The following is a 17,879-nucleotide window of genomic DNA, read 5'->3' as shown; positions in this document are numbered from 1 at the left end:
TAATAGTGAAGACATCAAAACTATGAAATAACACATATGGAATCATGTAGTAACCAAAAAAGTGTTAACCTCTCTGGGCTGTCCCACCTACTCAACAGCCTGTTGAATCCTGTGGCGCGTTATTCAAATCCTTAGATATGCTATTACTTCAATTTTTAAAAAATATGACTATTTTACACCATTTTAAAGATAAGACTCTCGTTAATCTAACCACACTGTCCGATTTCAAAAAGGCTTTACAACGAAAGCAAAACATTAGATTATGTCAGCAGAATACCCAGCCAGAAATAATCAGACACCCATTTTTCAAGCTAGCATATAATGTCACATAAACCCAAACCACAGCTAAATGTAGCACTAACCTTTGATGATCTTCATCAGATGACAACCCTAGGACATTATGTTATACAATGCATGCATGTTTTGTTCAATCAAGTTCATATTTATATCAAAAACCAGCTTTTTACATTAGCATGTGACTAGCATGTGACTAGCATTCCCACCGAACACTGCCGGTGAATTTACTAAATTACTCACGATAAACGTTCACAAAAAGCATAACAATTATTTTAAGAATTATAGATACAGAACTCCTCTATGCACTCGATATGTCCGATTTTAAAATAGCTTTTCGGTGAAAGCACATTTTGCAATATTCTCAGTAGATAGCCCGGCATCACAGGGCTAGCTATTTAGACACCCAGCAGGTTTAGCACTCATCAAAGTCAGATTTACTATAAGAAAAATGTTATTACCTTTGTTGTCTTCGTCAGAATGCACTCCCAGGACTTCTACTTCAATAACAAATGTTGGTTTGGTCCAAAATAATCCATCGTTATATCCAAACAGCGGCGTTTTGTTCGTGCGTTCTAGACACTATCCTAAAGGCTAAATAAGGGTGACGAGCATGGCGCAATTCGTGACAAAAGAATTCTAAATATTCCATTACCGTACTTCGAAGCATGTCAACCCGCTGTTTAAAATCAATTTTTATGCCATTTTTCTCATAAAAAAGCGATAATATTCCGACCGGGAATCTGCGTTTAGATAAACAGACAAAGGAAAAGAAAGCATTCGGTCGAAGCGGGCATGCGCCTAAGCCCATAGTACTCTGAGTGGCCACTTGCCAAAAGCGATAAAGTGTTTCAGCCAGAGCCTGCCTCGATATCGTTCAACTTTTTCCCGGGCTCTGAGACCCTATGGAAGACGTAGGAAGTGTCACGTTATTGCACAGATCCTGAGTCTTCAATAAAAAGAGCCAAGATGAAACACTACTTCTCAGACAGGCCACTTCCTGCTTGAAATCTTCTTAGGTTTTGGCCTGCCATAGGAGTTCTGTTATACTCACAGACACCATTCAAACAGTTTTAGAAACTTTAGGGTGTTTTCTATCCAAAGCCAATAATTATATGCATATTCTAGTTACTGGGCAGGAGTAGTAACCAGATTAAATCGGGTACGTTTTTTTATCCAGCCGTGTCAATACTGCCCCCTAGCCCTAACAGGTTAAACAAATAAAAATATATTTGAAATTCTTAAAAATAGCCACCCTTTGCCTTGATGACCGCTTTGCACACTCTTGACATTCTCTCAACCAGCTTCACCTGGAATCCTTTTCCAACAGTCTTGAAGGAGTTCCCACATATGCTGAGTGCTCGTTGGCTGCTTTCTCCTCACTCTGCGGTCCAACTCATCCCAAACCATCTCAATTGGGTTGAGGTTGGGTGATTGTGGAGGCCAGGTTATCTGATGCAGCACTCCATCCCTCTCCTTCTTGGTCAAATAGCCCTTACACAGCCTGGAAGTGTGTTTTGGGGCATTGTCCTGTTGAAAAAAAAAAAAAGATTGTCCCACTAAGCTCGAACCAGATGGGATGGCGTATCGCTGCAGAATGCTGTGGTAGCCAGGCTGGTTAAGTGTGCCTTGAATTCTAAATAAATCACAGACAGTGTCACCAGCAAAGTACCCCCATACCATCACATCACCTCCTCTATGCTTCATGGTGGGAACCACACATGCGATCATCCATTCACCTACTCTGCGTCTCACAAAGACACGGCGGTTGGAACCAAAAATCTCAAATTTGGACTCATCAGACCAAAGGACAGATTTCCACCAGGTTTCTTGGCCCAAGTAAGTCTCTTCTTCTAATTGGTGTTCTTTAGTAGTGGTTTCTTTGCACCAATTCAGCCTGCGTGATCAGGGGTGTAGTCATTCCGACGATTCTGTTGATAAACATTTCTTAAACGGAAGCAAACAGAACAAAACGGGGATAAACATACCTGAATTTGTCCAATAGAAACTCTTGTTTGCAACTGTTGTGCTAATGACTACATGCTATATCAGCTAGATGCAGGCAAGAGTGTGCAAGGCGGTATTGAATGTCACGTCTTTCCATGTGTCACTGTCTGTCGCATCAAATTTGTTTCTCGACATTTGTGCACCTACGTTGTAAACTTTCAGACATAGGCTTCGTGGTAGCAACCTCATGATAGGTATGGGGAAAATTTGAGTATCATGCCTAAACCTATCGCTGTTGCATTGAACTGGGTGAATGGAATATGAATGAGAGTCATCCAATATGCTGTAAGAGAAATAAGGCAATAATCATGAAAAACAAAATTGTCTTCTCTGGTGTCAAGTATTATCGTATAAAAAATGGTGGGATTTTTTTGTCTGTAAAATTAATTATGCAAAAGGTGGCGGTTGAAACGCTTGCCCTTTATCAGAATTTTTTTGATATAATAACCATCGTATCGAAGTAAACTTGGAGTCACGTGATGGTATGGTGTGTGGTCCTCCCACTAAGACTCGGAAACCATGCTGTTTATAAGGCTACAGATGAAATAACTTTTGAACTTCACAGGGTGATGAAAGTGCACAATGATCTTGATGCTCCTTTCCAATAAATGCTTGACTGCCATTGGACAAATACAAATATTCTCACTCTCTTAGTCTATCCATAATAATGTCATCATGTAGACTAGCCAACAGCCTTCCTGCATTGTATCTGCCAGCTGTTGGCTAGTTTTGGGGCAAAAACTACCAGTAGAGGTGAAAATGCGATGGAAACACATTGAACTTTAGGTTTTTATTTGGTACATGAAAACTTAAGCGAAAAAATATATTTTTGTGTGCACTACATTATATCTTAGTGATTTTTTTATACACAACAAGTCCGTTTGGTGGAAACACAACACTGGTGGGGAAATGCGCAAATTTTCTTTATGCAATTTTTTTTTAAATATACGCAATAAAATCTGTTGCCAATTGGCTGAAAACCTGGCTATTGTCAAACTTTCACTGAGTTTTTCAAGTAGAGGTTTTTGTCAATCATACCCACTAACCACATTTCCATCCCAAAGTCATACTGTATAAAAATAAATGACAGCTGTGATGGGAGCAGGAAGTTTCTGTACAATTTTATAAATGCCAACAGATAATTTGTTCGTTTGACATGGTGGGATATTTTTGTGTGGTAAGATGTATTATTCTCGAAATTGTGGTGGAAAAGCCTTTGTGCGTAAATATTGATATAATAACCATCATATCGAAGTAGGCCTAAACTTGTAGTCACGCTATGAGATGGTTCGTGTGGTCCTCCCACTACGACTCCCACTAGTGCATGGTGATCTTGATGCGCCTTTCCAATAAATATGGAGGGTCTTTTTCCAGTGACATGATCATCGATGCTTGACTGCCGTTTGACAAATACAGATATTCTCGCTCTTATCCATAATGATCTCGTAATTTAGACTAGCCTACCCTGCCCAGCCTACTAGCACTGTATCCATGAGCTGTTGGCTAGAGCGGATGTGCCAAGACCAGATTTTTATCCGCCAGTCCATTTGGTGTAAACACCACTGATGGGAAATTCAGATTTTCGGTTTTTAGAGTATTCGCATGAAAATCTGTCGCCACTTGTGTGGAAATCTAGCTTCTGACTACAATGCAAGCATTTATTAATCTGCATTATAGGTTTTTTACAATCCATTATGGTCAGCTGTAGAGGCTCGCATTAAGTGGTCCCGTGTGGCTCAGTTGGTAGAGAATGTTGCTTGCAACACCAGGGTTGTGGGTTTGATTCCCACGGAGGGACCAGTATGGGAAGAAAATATTGAAAATGTATGCACTCACTACTGTAAATTCCTCTGGATAAGACTGTCTGCTAAATGACTAAAATGTAAACAATTTAAAAAGGCTCTAACTGTTCAGTCCATTACAACATCTGTACTCAATTATCCAATGTTATTTGGGGAGCAGACAGGCTTAAAAGGGTTTCATTCTGACCTCTTCATTATGTTTACACACAGTCTACGTTATTACCAGTGTTTTGATGGAAAGTATCTCTCACACACATACTGTTTGTGGGTGAGCTAAGCAGTTCCATCATATGTGATTTATTTTTGGACTCTTGGCATGGGCTACCAGTAACTTGCTCTGGTTTCACGGGTGTTTGAATGTGTCACATCAAATCTTTGTCAGGCTTGGTGCTGAAATGTTGAAAATAAGGTCAATGAAGTTAAAATGCCATGCCATGTGTAGTCATACCAGACAATGTGGGTGTAGCAGTGCAGACTCTGACATGTAAAAAGGATACTTGAGGGAATCTTAATGATGCTATAGTTCAGAGAATTGATATCTCTCTCTCTCTTTCTCTCTCTGGTGTGGTTGTTTATAGTTCATATCACAGGAAGTCTAATAAATGGCACGAGCGGCACACGATGATTGTATTGATTTGTTACTTGCCCTGGGTCATTTCCTTGATAAGGACCCATGAGCACCAACATGAAGTCCATAGGAACATATCAAATTGGATGTCAAATGAAAGCTAAGAGTCTGTATTTTGTGGAAATGAAGGCAGAGATACATTTTTCAACCATTTTCCATCTTACAAATAAGGCATAAGTAATCAATTTGATTTCTGGTCAAAAAGATGGAAAAGGGGTCTTAGAAAACATCCACCAGAAAAAGTCTTAAAGGGTATTAGAAATACATCAAATGGTTAGCAGATGTTAATGTGAGTGTAGCGAAATGCTTGTGCTTCTAGTTCTGACAATGCAGTAATATCGAACAAGTAATCTAACAAATTCACAACAACTACCTTATACACACAAATGTAAAGGGGTGAATAAGAATATGTACATATAAATATATGGATGAGCGATGGCCGTGCGGCATAGGCAAGATGCAGTAGATGGAATAGAATACAGTATATACATATGAGATGAGTAATGTAGGATATGTAAACATTATTAAAGTGCCGTTATTTAAAGTGACTAGTGATACATTTATTAAGTCCATTTATTAAAGTGGCCAGAGATTTGAGTCTGTATGTTGGCAGCAGCCTCTCTATGTTAGTGATGGCTGTTTAACAGTCTGATGGCCTTGAGATAGAAGCTGTTTTTCAGTCTCTCGGTCCCAGCTTTGATGCACCTGTACTGACCTCGCCTTCTGGATGATAGCAGGGTGAACAGGCAGTGGCTCGGGTGGTTGATGTCCTTGATTATCTTTTTGGCCTTCCTGTGACATCGGGTGGTGTAGGTGTCCTGAAGGGCAGGTAGTTTGCCCCCGATGATGCGTTGTGCAGACCTCACTACCCTCTGGAGAGCCTTGCGGTTGTGGGCGGTGCAGTTGCCGTACCAGGCGGTGATACAGCCTGACAGGATGCTCTCGATTGTGCATCTGTAAAAGTTTGTGAGTGTTTTAGGTGACAAGCCAAATTTCTTCAGCATCCTGAGGTTGAAGAGGCGCTGTTGCGCCTTCTTCACCACGCTGTCTGTGATGTGTACGCCGAGGAACTTAAAATCAAAACACTATTGTTGAAGTAAAGACCCCTGCCAACTAATATCAACAATTATATTTGGTTTTGGAGAAATTATTTAGGTAAGTTTTTAAGAATTATTGCTTTGTGCCTTGTAATTCCGAAACCAAAAACCCACATATATTTTCATATACACTACCAGTAAAAAGTTTGGACACCTACTTATTCCAGGGTTTTTCTTACTTTTTAGTATTTTCAACATTGTAGAATAATAGTGAAGACATCAAAACTATGAAATAACACATATGGAATCATGTAGTAACCAAAAAAGTGTTAAGCTTTGCACACTCTTGGCATTCTCTCAACCAGCTTCATGAGGTAGTCACCTGGAATGCATTTCAATTAACAGGTGTGCCTTGCTAAAAGTTAATGTGTGGAATTTCTTTCCTTCTTAATGCGTTTGAGCCAATCAGTTATGTTGCGACAAGGTAGGGGTGGTCTACAGAAGATAGCCCTATTTGGTAAAAGATCAAATCTATATAATGGCAAGAACAGCTCAAATAAGCAAAGAGAAACAACAGTCTATCATTAGTTTAAGACATGAAGGTCAGTCAATCTGGGAAAATTTCAAGAACTTTGAAAGTTTCTTCAAGAGCAGTCACAAAAACCATCAAGCGCTATGATGAAACTGGCTCTCATGAGGACCTCCACAGGAAAGGAAGACCCAGAGTTATATCCGCTGCAGAGGATAAGTTCATTCGAGTTACCAGCCTCAGAAATTGCAGCCCAAATAAATGCTTCACAGAGTTCAAGTAACAGACACATCTCAACATCAACTGTTCAGAGGAGACTATGTGAATCAGGCCTTCATGGGCAAATTGCTGCAAAGAAACCACTACTAAAAGACACCAATAATAACAAGAGACTTGCTTGGGCCAAGAAACATGAGCAAGGGATATTAGACCGGTGTAAATCTATCCTTTGGTCTGATAAGTCCAAATTTGAGATTTTTGGTTCCAACCGCCGTGTCTTTGTGAGATGCAGAGAAGGTGAACGGATGATCTCCGCAAGTGTGGTACCCACCATGAAGCATGGAGGAGGTGTTATGGTATGGGGTGCTTTGCTGGTGACACAGTGATTTATTTAGAATTCAAGGCACACTTTACCAGCATGGCTACCACAGCATTCTGCTTCTGGATTGCGCTTAGTGGGAACATAATTAGTTTTTCAACAGGACAATGACCCAATACACCTCCAGGCTGTGTAAGGGCTATTTGACCAAGAAGGAGAGTGATGGAGTGCTGCATCAGATGACCTGGCCTCCACAATCACCCGACCTCAACCCAATTGAGATGGCTTGGGATGAGTTTGACAGTAGAGGGAAGGAAAAGCAGCCAACAAGTGCTCAGCATATGTGGAACTCCTTCAAGACTGTTGGAAAAGCATTCCAGGTGCAGCTGGTTGAGAGAATTCCAAGAGTGTGCAAAGTTGTCATCAAGGCAAAGGGTCGCTACTTTGAAGAATCTAAAGTATATTTTGATTTGTTTAACACTTTTTTGGTTACTACATGATTCCATATGTGTTATTTCATAGTTTTGATGTCTTCACTATTATGGTTGCTCAGTTGTGCACCGGGCTCTCCCAATCCTCTTTCTATTCTGGTTAGAGCCAGTTTGCGATGTTCTGTGAAGGGAGTAGTACACAGCGTTGTACGAGATCTTCAGTGTCTTGGCAATTTCTCGCATGGAATAGCCTTCATTTCTCAGAAAATAGTGAAAATAAAGAGAAACCCTTGAATGAGTAGGTGTGGCCAAACTTTGACTGGTACTGTATATACAGCGCATTTGTAAAGTATTCAGACCCCTTGACTTTTTCCACATTTTGTTACGCTACAGTCTTATTCTAAAATGTATTATATTGATTTTTTACCTCATCAATCTACACACAATATGCCATAATGACAGAGCAAAAACTGTTTTTTAGAAATGTTTACAAATGTATTGAAAATATAAAACTGAAATTACATTTACATAAGTATTTAGACCCTTTACACATGACTTTGTTGAAGCACCTTTGGTAGCGATTACAGCCTTGACTCTTCTTGGGCATGACGCTACATGCTTGGCACACATTTATTTGGGGAGTTTCTCTCATCTCTGCAGATCCTCTCATACTCTGTCAGGTTGGATGGGGAGCGTTGCTGCACAGCTATTTTCAGGTCTCTCCAGAGATGTTCGATCGGGTTCATGTCCGGGCTCTGGCTGGTCCACTCAATGACATTCAGAGACTTGTCCCGAAGCCACTCATGGGTTCAATTGGCTGTGTGCTTAGGGTCGTTGTCCTTTTATTGGATGGTATGACCTGCTGTGAGCGTTCCTGAATGGGTATTTGCACATCTGCTAAATCCAGTATAGCAGTATTCCTGTGGGTCTTCCTGGTTGCTATCTCTCTCGGGTTATTGATGGATGGATCTACAGTAAGTCTGACTGCTACCATGCCCTGAGAGTAGGGCTGTGACGATACCAGCATCACTATTTTTTTCCATAGAAAAAATAAAAACATGAAGCAGACCAAACTCTTTGGTCCTTTAAAACTTGCTGTGTGTAAAATATTGTTTGCTATAGCTTGGAAAATAAATATGTTACTCTGGATGACAACATAATGATGTTTGTTTAAATCTGCTTTGTGTTTTGTTTCCTTGCCACGATACTAACGAGTATCGTGATACTGGTATTGTCCTGACCCTACCTGACAGTATGGGGGTCTACTGCTGAATCAGCACGGATGGCAGCCTATCTGGTTTTCCATATGCGTGTGTCTGTGTGCGCCACACATGTTATATTCCCTTTAGTTCAGCTCCTCTCTCTGTGGGAGTTGACATCTGCCTTTTCAATCACCCCGCACAAAACTCCATCCTAACTGCATGCTATTCAGTCTATGTTGTTTTGCTGCGGCAGCGAAAGACAATGTGCATAGAGGGAGAGAAATGGAATGCTAAGAGTAAAAACTCAGTCCTACGGTTTCATTTCAGAGACTGCCCACCTGACCACCATGACCACCAGCAGCTATGCTTTGGTTCAGGAAGTGGTTGGATCATGTGATGTTGTGTGATGGGCACACCCAGACCCAGCCATCCACCCACTCTATCACAGTGCCAGGCAGCCACCCGGAGGATGTGGCAGGGCTTGGGTCTGAGCCTGGATCGTGCTGCTGCTACGGAGCATAGAGAGCCATGGGCCCCGTTCCAATATAAAAATGCATCCTTCATTCCTTCCTTCCTGAAAGTTATAAATGATCTATAAGTGAATGGATGAGTGAGAGTAAGGTTAGTACAATCCTATTGCATTCACCAATCCTACCATCTCTAATCAGTGGGAATGTCAAGGAAGGAAGGATGTCTCTCTTTTTGAAATGTGCCAGTTTGGTCTGGCTGGGCCTGTGGTGCTGTGGAAGTGGTTCTTCCAGGCTCTACACCACAATAAACTACTTTCCTGTTCATTTTCATCACAAAGTTGTTTCGCTCTACATTTTGCAAAGTTCACTTCAATTCTGCTCCAGATGTTTTGTTGAGACCTTGCGTAGACTTTCACTGTTCCCAGACCTGCACTATTCCCAGCATGGAAGCACTGTTAAAACGTTTAATGTGGTTTGGCAGAGATTACATGACTGTAAACTACAAAATATTTTTTTCCAGATTATTTATCTTAGCCTGCCTGTGCAAAAGCATATAAATTTAGGCCCTATATCCTACATGGTTCACTGTCTTATCGTTCTCTCTCTTTCTCTGTCTCTCTCTCTGTCTGTCTCTCACTGTCTCTCTCTCTTTGTCACTCACTCACTCACTCACTCACTCACTCACTCACTCACTCACTCACTCACTCACTCACTCACTCACTCACTCACTCACTCACTCACTCACTAACTTACTCGGCCAACTCAGATTCATACCAATGCTGGGCTTGCTTACCTCTGCGACCCATGTGAGGTTGTTGCTAGGGCAACGCTGGCACTGTTGCCCACGGAGAGGAAGCACCTTGAGTCATGAACACAGGGGGAGTCGTATCAAGGAATACAAAAACTTCCCCTGTGCTCTTCTCAAGGCAGCCCAGGGCCTGGAGAACAATGGGTTATCTATCACTGAGTGCTCAGGCCCAAAACAAGACTCTTGTCTGGATAGAAAATGCCAGGCTTAGGGCCTTAAGGGGGTCCAGAGGGCCAAAGGATCCCACTTAGTTTTCCGTGGCATAATGCATGTGTCAGCAGTAACAGGGGTACATTAGAGATGCCAGGAGGAGTTTTGCCCCCCCCCTCTCAGTCTCTCTCTGAAACAAAGCACTGGGCGAAAAGGGTAAATATCAGGGGATATCTTTATCTACAGTATATGCGGATATCTGACATTTTATTCGATATAAGGAGTAGACATGCTCCAGACACACATGTTCTTAATTTAATATACGGAGCTAGTATATTCCTCGTAATTGGACAGATTCATACATGCAACCCGGACCGCAGAAATCTACATGCTACTGTATGAGTCCAGGGAGATATCTGGGGTGAGAGGCCTTCAAGATATGCCCCTGATGCAAGTGCACCCGCTTACATATTTGTTGAATATTTTCAGAAAGGGTATGTGTCAACATGCTGACATATCTAAGTGTTTATACTTGGGCATGAACGAATCCATATACTTTCAGAAATGTATCATATCTGTAGTCATTACCTGATGTCGTGTCTGGACTATCATTAAATGTGAAGACTGTATATGATCAAATCAATTCTCTAGGTTTAATAATAACGTGATTAAACTAATCATGTTAACATTAATTAACTAGGAAGTTGGGGCACCACGGGAAAATGTTTAGAGTTAGATTTATAATTTCCCGAATACAAATCAATTAGTAATGATTATTAATTGTTGCCTTCGTTAGTCTCATTCTAAATGTTGTAAAATTATTGGTTATCTGCACGAATCCTAGTTTCCATAACGAATCAGCAATATACAAATTGGCTTAATTATTTATTTACTAACTAACTAAATAATTACAGAAATACATAACAAACAAACAGTAGATATTGGTTGCTAACAATGATAGGAAAGTCCCTAGCGGACGAAGCCAATATGACGGCTTGGTAGACAAAGGAATGGGGTGGGGACTGAGAAAGAGCGAGAAAGACAAAATGGATTCACTACACATAGTATAATTATATTCATTGAAATGCTAATCCTTTGCACATGAATGACCGCTCATTAGAGAATACTTGCAATGTATATATTTACGCCCGTATGTCATTGTTGTCGTCTTTGTTGGAATCGCCTGTCCGTCTGCTGGAGAGTCAGTTCATCAGAGAGTCTCTGGTTAACTTCCCCAGAAGTCACAATGTCCTTCATGGTTGTAGGTGGTTAGAATGGATTCTTCAGAGTACCATTCAGAAATGTTCTCATAGAATATATGCTTCGGCGGTTGTCGGTATACTCATTCTAGATTTATGTAATTTCTAGCTGCAGACTAGTAATTAAACGTCTAAGATTTGCTCTTATTCTGTAGTGAATCGATAGTCTCAAGAGTTTAACCATTTCTAGCCATGTAGCCAAAATTACAGCTGTATGGTCTCCGTGGCCTATAGAATTGTAGCCGTTCCAACGTGGGGACTCTGTCCCGGCGTTCTCTGACTTAATGTACATTTTGTATGAAGTGGGTTTTATACTCTGTGGAAAAAGGGGCAGTTCTATGATGCCCAATGTGATGTCTGGGCTTACGGGGGTGTGGCCACTGACTAGTTAATCTTTATATGAAAATCCATACTCCCATTTAGAAGGTTAACATCACATTACATCTTTTCACAAATACTTTCATGTTTAATCACATATGTTTCGCAATATTCAGATGTCAACCTGACAGCTGGGAAATGTACACTTTAGGAGATACAGTTATGTGACCCAGACCCAGAAGCAGAGTTCTACGACTGCCATAAACTGTGGAGGGAGAGAGAAGGGGGGATATGATCCTCCCCCCAGGGCACTTCATGAAACTGATCATTTATGGATCCGTATTTCTCCAATTTCAATAGATATCCTTACATGATATGTAATATTCATCATCATATGTCTGATCAAAAATGTACTAAATCTAACTCATGATCAATGTCCAGTGCCCAAATTATTTTACCTGTTCAGGCATCGAAAATCATTGTGCTTCTTCACATGGTGACATATTTGAGCATACATTTGCACCATATTCAGTAGTAGGCTACAAGGCATGGAAAAGAAAACATATTTAATCTGAAGCACATCTCTGCAATTTCTGTTAAAAAAAATGCAGCATAGCAAATCCAGAGCTCCAATCACAACACGTTTTCTGTAAAGATCCAATCTTTGCTTAAATTGTATTTTATTTATTTAAAATAAAATAAAAGTTGCACACCCTGAATACCCCTGCCAGCCCTGTTTGTTATGGACGATGGATGTGATAGGGGCAGATTGGTTTGTCAGAGGCGGCGGTCCCTCGCAGTCCAGACCCAATGTGATGGTAGTGTTGGTTTGTGGTCCACTCCAAACTGTCATCGTATTAATCATGAATCAAAATTGTGTCGATATTGCAAGAAATATTGTAATTTCACATAACCACAAGGTACCTACTCTACCTGCTTCATTCATGACTAGAACACTGGAACAAGCTTCAATGTATTTATTATTATTATTATCAACAAAACAAATACAAAACAGAAATATACAAACAAGAGTACATATCGAGATACATTTTCAATTTGTAAAAAAGTTTTATGGTGCGTATTGCTTTTTTGTTTTTATTAATTTCTAAATAATATTTAAATTCTGTCTTAAATAATGTGAAGAGGGGTTTTTTCTCCGCCCACTTCATTTTATAGATAAAGAATCTTCCATGAAAAATAAACAATCATATAATTGTCCATCATTATTCAATAATTGTTTAACCCAGATAATGCTGTTGTCAAACCAGTTCTGGAAAAACAAAGACTTGTTTTTGTATTTTATGTCTTTTATTATTCCAGATTGTATATCTATGTGGGGAAAAATTATGTTTGGACATAAGGTTCCCACTTAGAAGTATTTGTTTATGAAAGTTAGCAAGATTAATAGGGATCTTACCCACATCAAAGTTGCATTTGAGTAAGAATTCTAGACCACCAATCTGTTGGAATATTAAATGATGGATTATATTCAAAATGCAATCCTTATTTTTGAAATAGTTTTGTATATATTTGATCTTAAAGATTATATTAGAGGTTTTAAAATCCAGAGCATTCAACCCTCCCTCACTTGGGTGCTACATATTACCGTTTTTCTTAAATAATGAGGTTTATTCCTCCATATGAAGTTAAATAATTCAGTATCAACCATTTTAGTTACTTGACAGAGGAATTTCCAAGGCAATTGGAGGTATAATCTAATCTGGATAGACCTTCAGATTTTGACAAAAGTACATGTCCAGATAAAGAAAGATCTCTTAATAATCAGGAGTTAAATCTCTTTCCAATTTTCTCTACAATAGGAGAGACATTTAAGTTGGCCCTTTCTTTCTGATCTTTAATTCCAAGATATGTGATCACATCTTTTGATCACATCAGGATATTACATACTGAGTTTAAGTCACATCTTTCCAACACAAATAATTCTAATTTCCTAATATTCAGGTACATGTGAGAAGGCATTAATGCACTCAATAGCTTTCCTGACTTCATTGGGATCTTTAAAAAAATGGTGGTGTCGTCAGCCAATTGTGAACATTTGATCTCTTTATCTTGTACCTGAATACCCCTAAAACTGTCCTTATTGATATGAAGTGCCATAACTTGTGTGACCAATAAAAATAAGAAAGGAGAAATTGGGCATCCTTGTTTAATTCCACGTCTAATGTCAAATCTCTGAAGTCCCATGGGATAATTTAACAGAGCTGTTACTATTTTTGTAAAGCGTCTTAATTACACTTTGAAAATATTGACCAAAACCAAAAAATCGAAGTCTCAAAAAGAAAATAATGTTCAACTGTATCAAAAGCCTTGTAAAAGTCTACAAAAAAATAAAACTATCGCGTCCAATACCAGTAAAATATTATTACATATATATCTGCCCTTCGTAAAACCAGACTGGGTATCATCAATGATTTGGTTTTGACCTTTTTTAAGTCTTTCTGCAAAAATGTATGCAAGGAGCTTTCCATCATTGTTCATTAATGTGATTGGTCTCCAATTTTCTAAAATCATAGGATCTTTGCTTGGTTTGCGGATTACATGATGAGGCCTTGTGTCATAGAAACAAGCAGGACCCCTACTTAAAAACATATTAAATATAAATTAAACAATATCCTCCTGAAAATATTTATAGAATTCACTAGTAAGGCATTCCTTATTCCTTGTTACATTCCCTGAAAATGTGTTCTCTTTAAATATATATATATTTATATTTATTTATTTATTTCATTAATATAAATAAATTAGGCCTATGAATAGAGCTAAATCCCGATTATTCTTTTCCCCCCCCCCCTAAAATTGTAAACGTTTTTTGTGTTTTCTTCACCTTCCTCCAACCATCTCGTTCTTTTGCCCCTTTTGCTCTCTCTTCATACATTCGGTCCATTTCTAGTTGTAAAGAAAATAACTGACCGTTTCCTTCTTCATCAAGGTCCTCCATAGAGATTAGAGAAAGTATTTCCTTAACAAGTTTATCTTCCCTCAGTATTTTAAGTTCGGCAATTTCTTTACCTCTCTTCATGGCTGTTTGTCTTATTTCATAAATCCTTAATTCCCAATATTTCCCATCTAGACTTAAATAGTTGGGCTTTCCTCCAAATTTCTTGTATAATATCTTTGGCATCCATCTTGAAATTATCATCTTCCAACAGTCTACTATTGAGTTTCCAATAACTCTGATTCGGGTTTATTAACTTCAGACCCCTTAATATTTAAAGATAAGAATATAACTTTATGATCCATAAGAATTGATGTTTCATTGGATACCTTGATTACAATGTTATCTAATGAATTAGAAATCAACCAGAAGTCAATTCTTGACTGTCAGGACATGTCCTTGTTACTCCAAGTGAAGTCCTTTTTATCAGGATATTTAGATCTCCAAATATCGCCTAATCCAAGACCAAGACATAGATTATTAAACTCAGGATTAATAATGATGGATCTGTTAGGAGGGGGATATCTGTCAATCATCACATTAGATACAGAATTAAAATCTCCACTTAAGATCATTTTGATATGCTGAAATCCACCAAATTCTTGAAATACTATCCTGTTGTTTTGTTTGTTGTTGGATGCATAAATATTCCCTAATAAAAACATTTCACTGTTGAAATTCACTGTTAAAATTAACCAACATCCAGAGTGGTGATTCTTACTACTGATGACCTTCCCTTTAAATGCACCTCTTAAAACTGCTACACCTGCAGAGTGGTGAGTCTTACTACTGATGACCTCCCCTTTAAATGCACCTCTTAAAACTGCTACACCTGTAGAGTGGTTGTTGCCATATGATAACCAGATATCGTCACCCTATTGATTTTTCCATAAAAACAAACTTCAACCAACAACCTTGTTATGCTAATATAAGCTTTTCCTAAGGATATGTAACTCAAAAGGATTTCCATCCCATTATTAACCCCTCCAACAAAAAACAAAGAAATATTGGTCATAAAGTTACCAAAGTATTCTTACTCCCACAAGGTGGAGTCAGTGTAGACCTTACAATAAGCAGTTATTCACCCATAGTTAGTGTTTCGTTTACCAGTTTTCATGTCAGCCTTTTCTTATTCAAGTGTTTGTGTAAATACTTTACAATAAAAGACTGCTTTATAGCTGGCAATTAGGCAGTGTTTAGGCAGTTCTGTACGAATTTTCAGCGTATTCTCCCTAGCCATGTCCTCCAAGCCATTTGCCCTTTCATCTATCTTTGCTGTCAAAAGCATCACAATATTGTTTTGAATTTCAAGAAGTGACATACCCTCTTGCCCTCTCATATTTTTCCTCTGGGACTTGACTGGAGTGCCGGGGTCGTAAGGTAACGGCCTGAGCTGGGGACTGGATGGGCGCAAGTTGTGAGCATTGTTGTCCATGCTCACCAGATTTTCATCACCCATAGCAGTATTTGCCCCCACAGTTACATTCTGAAGAGAAGTACCCAAAACCATACCATCTTTTGCTGTTAATTGTCCATCTGATGATTTCTCCATTTCTTTTCTTTTGGTTCTGGAAGTTTCCATGTAGACAAGCTAGTTTTTGAGCTAGCTAGCTGATTTGGCTATCTAGTGTTGTCTCTAACTTAATAGTTTTAGAGGTGAAAAACTTGCATAAAGTAATCAATTACTTTGGTAAACAAACTAAACCATATTCATACAGGGTTTTATGACCGTAGAAATGACCAAATGGTCATATTTGGGTGAGGAAATGTAATAATTCCTTCAACTACCAAAAAAACGCATCTGCACAGACCGCCATCTTGCGCACGCCCCCTGCCAAGATGCTAGTTAGTCAGCTAGCTAGCTAGCTATTGTATATTAACCAATAATACAAAATATGCCCAAATGTTTTAAACATTTGCTGTCACCTTGAGGCTTCAAAGGTGGTTAAAAAAACAACCTGAAAGGAAGGAAATGTTGTTACAGTATTTGTTAGCTAGCTAGTCTACCAGTTAGCTTTTACCCACCTATCAAGACTAGCTAGCTAGCCCTACTGACTGCTGGCCAAATTAGAAGCGTTGTTGATTCTAGTTACTAAAATAAATAAAACCTATCATTAGCTACTCACTGTAGCGTTACTTTCTTTAAGGTATTTTCTGAACAGCTTCTAACTTCTTGGTTTCTCCAGTTGTTAGTTCAACCACACACCATTTTCAAACTAATTTGTGGCACTCAAATTCAAAAATGGCAGTTGAACTCCACAGCAGAAAATACGTGATTCTTCTTGCTAGGCTACCAGTTACAGTGCTTTTGGCATGCGGTTTGTGCTAGTGTCTGAAAGAATAATCTGGATTTCATATTTGTTGAATTATTGAACATGTCCTCAAAACTCATAAGCACCGGAAATTGTCCTTATTTAGCATGTCAAAAAGCATATCAAGATCCTGATATGGATCTCAGTCAAGAGCATGTGCGTTGTATGTGCTGAAAAATTATACTATGTAATATAGGCCTACGGTCAGTATTTAGCATCCTATAGAGAAAATATGATGTCCACATAGGTCTATCTCAGGATATCTAATAAGTCAATATCCGGCCATAGCATGTATGATATCCGGAGGGAATCACAAAATGATTTGTGCATGAAAGAAAAATATGGATTTCATATTTGACATTATTGAGCATGTGCTGAAAACTCAGAAATGTATCAGAAATCATCCTTATTTTCATCACATCAAAAAGCATATCAAGATCCGGATATGGACCTCAGCCAAGAGAAACCTATATGGAATCAATATAGCTTATTATTTTGAATGTGCTGAGAACTCAGATATGCGATGTATACAGTCAGTATTAGAGAAAAGGATGTCACATATCTCAGGATATTGAGTCCATATCCGGGCATAGGAAATGTCCATGTGTGATATTCAGTGTAATCCCAATATCATACAATATGGGTGTTTCTCAATATGCTACCAACGTGCTCCACACTCATGCCCCGAGTGCGTTCTCTGACCACGTTCTCTTGAGTATGTTCTTGTGGGGACGAGAGTGTGGAGAATGATTGTTCTGAAATAGCTTCTGGAGTTAGAAACATAAGATAAGTCTCTCTCTCTCTCTCTCTCTCTCTCTCTCTCTCTCAAGAGGAATGCTAATCTCATCAGAGCTGTGTAGAGCTGACATGTCAGACAGGGCCTTGAGCATTGGCAGCATCTCCATGGCAAGGCTGGGATCTACCAGGCACTTCTAATAATATACAGACTGGTCCTCTTTTCACATAGACATGCACACTGGCAGGAAGTGACTAACACATATAGGTCTGTCTGTACACATCTCACGTGTGATTAACATGTGGTCCCCTATCATTCTCTATCAGATACACACACCAACACCCTCTCACGGCAGCCCCATTCACACAGTTACGAGCAGGCTTTTGTGTGGGTGGGCACAGA

Source organism: Salmo salar, chromosome 20 (assembly GCF_965601325.2).
Source record: "Salmo salar chromosome 20, fSalSal1, whole genome shotgun sequence".
In the NCBI taxonomy this organism is placed as follows: domain Eukaryota; kingdom Metazoa; phylum Chordata; class Actinopteri; order Salmoniformes; family Salmonidae; genus Salmo; species Salmo salar.
This window is presented reverse-complemented; position numbering follows the sequence as displayed.